Raw genomic sequence first — 6,285 nt, 5'->3', positions numbered from 1 at the left:
AGAAATCATAGTGAATAAAGTAGAAAATAAACTGGTGAAAACACAAAGTGATATAAAAGAAAGGAAACTTCGTAAGTTCCAGAGGGACCAGGACGACTACTTAAAGGGACGGCTATTTGATTGGGGACAAGCATCCAACCCTAAACCCAGGAAAAGGAGACCATCTAAACAACGTAGAGGATATTGGACAACAGATTCAAGTTCCGATTCAGAGTCGGAGAAACTACCAAAATCATCTGACCCGGACTCCAACCCCCAGGAATCATGTGCAGGAGCCCCTTTAGGAGGAACACCCGTAGGGGCGGGCGGAGATTCAAAACACGAAAAGAGAAAGAAAAAAGTAACCTGGCAGAAGAAAACCCCTGGCAAACGATATCCCAAGAACAAATAATGAACTTTGAGATGCAGGAAGGACAGAAAATCATCAATATCTCAGGTAAAAATCTTTCTTTAGAATGTTTAAAGGGGTTGGAAAAAGGCCTCAACTTTTCTATGACTTGTCCCTTTGATAAACCTAGATTTGACGTGGACTGGTACAAGTCTATCAGGAGACTAAATATAGCCTCCTGGCAGAAAAATAGAGATGATATGGGGGCGGAACAACTACCGAATAACCTGGGCTTCATTCCAGAGAGAAATCTGGACACTAGTGATTTGGCAACATTACAGATACTTGAGTCTCTTTTGAGGGAAAACAATGATGTATCAACCTTGGAACTGATACCTGATGAAATAACCCACCCGGACTCTGTATATAATCCCAGGAAATCCACTAGAGACTTCCCCAGCACTCCCGGATCCGCAATAGAAAAATTTGAACTGTTAGTAAAAGCAGACATGAGAGCCCTCATTTACCCCCAAGATGAACTAAACATTAATCCTGGAGAACTGAAAGCTCTAAGACAACTCAGCAGTGATACTAGCTTGGTCCTTAAAAGGGCAGACAAGGGGGGTAATCTTGTTGTGATGTCTCGGGAATACTACGTTAGGGAAGCTTTGAGACTATTGGAGGGAACCCCTGGTGACTATATTAAGCTATCATCGAACCCTATAGAGCAGTACAGAAACAAATTGCAGTCTGTGCTGCGTATAGGTGTAGAAACAGGCCAAATCTCCAAAAAATTGGGAGAAGGATTGTTACCACCATTCCCTTGTAAACCGGTATGGTATTTTCTCCCAAAGGTTCACAAGGATGTACAGCAGCCACCAGGGCGACCCATTGTGTCTGCCAGAGGCTCACTGTCAGAACCCTTGTCCAAATACCTGGACCACACCTTGAAACCATTTTTGGGAGCAATACCGTCCCTGCTTATTGACACATTAGATGTCCTGAGAAAAGTGTCTGGTGTGCAATGGAGGACAGAGTATAAACTGGCCTCAATTGACGTTGTTAGCTTGTATACACGCATCCCACAAGATCATGGTGTAAGAATGGTGTGTGACTTTCTGCTGGAGCATGGAGGGGACCATGCAAAGGTAGAGTTCATCAGTAACTGTTTAAGATTCGTGTTATGCTATAATGCATTTCTATTTGAAGATAAATGGTACCAGCAGGCGTCCGGAGTTGCGATGGGGACAGCTGTGGCCCCCACATTTGCCAATTTGTATTTGGCTAGATGGGAGGAACTGATTATCCACAATGACTCTAACCCCTTTCGCGACTCGGTCGTCTGCTGGTATCGATTTGTGGATGACGTATTAATTGTCTGGAGAGGTGACCAGGAAGGTTTCGAGGATTTCGTTAAATACATCAATGTAAATACCTTCAATATGCAATTCACAGGAGTGTGGGGGGGAGACAGGGTGGAGTTTCTTGATTTACAATTGTTCACCAGGGGAGAAGAACTTGCAACTAGAGGGTATCGAAAAAATACCGCTACCAACTCTCTCCTAAAATATAACAGCTACCACCCTAGACATACCCTTGAGGGGATCCCATACGGACAGTTCTTGCGACTCAGACGAAATAATAGTCTTGAAGAAGACTTTGAGTCTCAAAGTTTTGAACTGGGTATGCGATTCCTAGCCAAGGGCTATCCCACAGAACTTGTGATTAAATCCTATCAAAAGGCAAAAAGTAGGGATCGTATGGACCTTATTTTAAAAGAGAGAAAGTCTAGACAGACATCATGTTCTAAAGGTGGTCGAGTAGCGATGGTGTTTGATTATTCTCCAATGGCTACACAGATACGAACCAGTATCCTCAAACACTGGTCTGTCCTAAAATGCGATCCCTCCTTAAATTGTATTTCTAAAGAGAAACCCCTAATCACCTTTAGGAGAGCCCAAACAGTAGGTGATGTTGTCATATCTAGTGAGTTACGACCGATCAAAAAGGATAACTGGCTTCAGAATCTCTACCCCAAAGGTAATTTTAGATGCAGAACATGTAATCATTGTGACCAATTCCTACCTGGAAAAAGTGTACAGTTGGGTGGTACAGATATTGCTATTAGGGATTATATGCACTGTAGGTCCACCTACGTGGTATATGCAATCATGTGTCCTTGTAAAAGATTTTATGTTGGCAAAACTGAACAGCAACTAGCAACCCGATTCCAGCAACATGTCAACTCTATACGTACGGGTGTTGGAGCGGGTAGATTTATACTGCACATGAGGGAATGTCATAATGGAAGATCAGGTGGTTTAAAATTTATGGGCCTGAAACATGTACCTATTCCCCATAGAGGTGGTAATCGCCAGCAAGTTCTTTTACAGGAGGAAGCAAAAATTATCTCATTAACTGATGCCTGTTATGCGCAAGGACTTAATGAACGTAATGAACTACACTGTTTTTTAGATGCATATTAACTGGAGTTCCTAAGCTTTATATTCAGCATGCCTCGCTATATGTCCTTTTAACTGTTTTTAATCTGTTTACGCAGGTAGCCTTTTAATTCTTTAATCTTTATTTTCACTTTGCTTGCAGGTACCCGCCCCAAATAAAACTCTGCATCATGATTGGAGCTACCATGGTAGCTATAGACGCTCGTCGTGACGTGGACCGAACGTAGCGCCGGATTGGCCTCCTATCCCAAGCCTTGGATAGGTCCGTCGTTCCTGAGCGCCGATTGGGGGATGAGTCACGTGACCCCGGAAATGGGCGGGTTACTACCCGGAAGCGCACGCGAACGCTGTAACGGGCGGCGCGGTACCAATCTGTGATGCAGAGATGGAGGGGTGTGGTAAGTGTCAACATATTGTATATATTGATTACACTGTCCTGCAATGTTTGATACCTTCTTGTGCCTTTGAGAAAGCGGCAGTAGCCGCGAAACGGCTGTCAGGCCGGTACTCCTACCCTCACTACTGGTATACCTGTAATGCCTATGTGAACGCTAATAAATCCTAATTGCAAGAGCTGGTGCTCCATCTTCTCTTCTACTACCGTATAGATATTTATCTGAATTGTGAGCACGGCTACTAACTGGGAGCGACCACATTGTGTCTTCTGTCAGCCAGCAACTGGTGCCAACCGCATTTATCTCTCCTACTTGTTGAATTTGTATACTTGGAACGTGCACAGATGCAGGAACCCACATCAATTGAGGATCAAACTGCTATACCGTCTGCGAGTGGGACGGATAAGAATCCCGTGGGTCGGTTTTTAGCTGAAAGAACAGACTGGGAGACCTTTTTAGTGGATCCCGCAAAAGGTAATGAATCCAGTAAAGTGTTGGGTGTGAAAGTAGCTGAGCAAAGACTCTTTCGCCTGTCTGAGCGAGAAGTTAAACTGTTCTGGACAGTGGCCAGCCTTAGAAGATATAAAGAAAAAGGCATAGCAGCAAGAGGTTTCAGACGATATAGCGAGGCTGCTGAATATAGGAATGACCCTGATTTTATGAAGCGATGGAATGATCAACAACTGGAAAATGCACTAAAACTTCAAACCATTGTCCTGGAGCGTACAGAGAAGGAGTATAATAAAGCAACTACAGAGATAGACGACTGTAAGAAAGAACTAGCTAAATTGACATCAGTAGAGCAACTAGAAATCATAGTGAATAAAGTAGAAAATAAACTGGTGAAAACACAAAGTGATATAAAAGAAAGGAAACTTCGTAAGTTCCAGAGGGACCAGGACGACTACTTAAAGGGACGGCTATTTGATTGGGGACAAGCATCCAACCCTAAACCCAGGAAAAGGAGACCATCTAAACAACGTAGAGGATATTGGACAACAGATTCAAGTTCCGATTCAGAGTCGGAGAAACTACCAAAATCATCTGACCCGGACTCCAACCCCCAGGAATCATGTGCAGGAGCCCCTTTAGGAGGAACACCCGTAGGGGCGGGCGGAGATTCAAAACACGAAAAGAGAAAGAAAAAAGTAACCTGGCAGAAGAAAACCCCTGGCAAACGATATCCCAAGAACAAATAATGAACTTTGAGATGCAGGAAGGACAGAAAATCATCAATATCTCAGGTAAAAATCTTTCTTTAGAATGTTTAAAGGGGTTGGAAAAAGGCCTCAACTTTTCTATGACTTGTCCCTTTGATAAACCTAGATTTGACGTGGACTGGTACAAGTCTATCAGGAGACTAAATATAGCCTCCTGGCAGAAAAATAGAGATGATATGGGGGCGGAACAACTACCGAATAACCTGGGCTTCATTCCAGAGAGAAATCTGGACACTAGTGATTTGGCAACATTACAGATACTTGAGTCTCTTTTGAGGGAAAACAATGATGTATCAACCTTGGAACTGATACCTGATGAAATAACCCACCCGGACTCTGTATATAATCCCAGGAAATCCACTAGAGACTTCCCCAGCACTCCCGGATCCGCAATAGAAAAATTTGAACTGTTAGTAAAAGCAGACATGAGAGCCCTCATTTACCCCCAAGATGAACTAAACATTAATCCTGGAGAACTGAAAGCTCTAAGACAACTCAGCAGTGATACTAGCTTGGTCCTTAAAAGGGCAGACAAGGGGGGTAATCTTGTTGTGATGTCTCGGGAATACTACGTTAGGGAAGCTTTGAGACTATTGGAGGGAACCCCTGGTGACTATATTAAGCTATCATCGAACCCTATAGAGCAGTACAGAAACAAATTGCAGTCTGTGCTGCGTATAGGTGTAGAAACAGGCCAAATCTCCAAAAAATTGGGAGAAGGATTGTTACCACCATTCCCTTGTAAACCGGTATGGTATTTTCTCCCAAAGGTTCACAAGGATGTACAGCAGCCACCAGGGCGACCCATTGTGTCTGCCAGAGGCTCACTGTCAGAACCCTTGTCCAAATACCTGGACCACACCTTGAAACCATTTTTGGGAGCAATACCGTCCCTGCTTATTGACACATTAGATGTCCTGAGAAAAGTGTCTGGTGTGCAATGGAGGACAGAGTATAAACTGGCCTCAATTGACGTTGTTAGCTTGTATACACGCATCCCACAAGATCATGGTGTAAGAATGGTGTGTGACTTTCTGCTGGAGCATGGAGGGGACCATGCAAAGGTAGAGTTCATCAGTAACTGTTTAAGATTCGTGTTATGCTATAATGCATTTCTATTTGAAGATAAATGGTACCAGCAGGCGTCCGGAGTTGCGATGGGGACAGCTGTGGCCCCCACATTTGCCAATTTGTATTTGGCTAGATGGGAGGAACTGATTATCCACAATGACTCTAACCCCTTTCGCGACTCGGTCGTCTGCTGGTATCGATTTGTGGATGACGTATTAATTGTCTGGAGAGGTGACCAGGAAGGTTTCGAGGATTTCGTTAAATACATCAATGTAAATACCTTCAATATGCAATTCACAGGAGTGTGGGGGGGAGACAGGGTGGAGTTTCTTGATTTACAATTGTTCACCAGGGGAGAAGAACTTGCAACTAGAGGGTATCGAAAAAATACCGCTACCAACTCTCTCCTAAAATATAACAGCTACCACCCTAGACATACCCTTGAGGGGATCCCATACGGACAGTTCTTGCGACTCAGACGAAATAATAGTCTTGAAGAAGACTTTGAGTCTCAAAGTTTTGAACTGGGTATGCGATTCCTAGCCAAGGGCTATCTCACAGAACTTGTGATTAAATCCTATCAAAAGGCAAAAAGTAGGGATCGTATGGACCTTATTTTAAAAGAGAGAAAGTTTAGACAGACATCATGTTCTAAAGGTGGTCGAGTAGCGATGGTGTTTGATTATTCTCCAATGGCTACACAGATACGAACCAGTATCCTCAAACACTGGTCTGTCCTAAAATGCGATCCCTCCTTAAATTGTATTTCTAAAGAGAAACCCCTAATCACCTTTAGGAGAGCCCAAACA

This window comes from Hyperolius riggenbachi, chromosome 4, assembly GCF_040937935.1.
Source record: "Hyperolius riggenbachi isolate aHypRig1 chromosome 4, aHypRig1.pri, whole genome shotgun sequence".
Lineage (NCBI taxonomy): Eukaryota > Metazoa > Chordata > Amphibia > Anura > Hyperoliidae > Hyperolius > Hyperolius riggenbachi.
The sequence above is the reverse complement of the archived record's forward strand: the minus strand, read 5'-3'. Positions refer to the sequence as shown.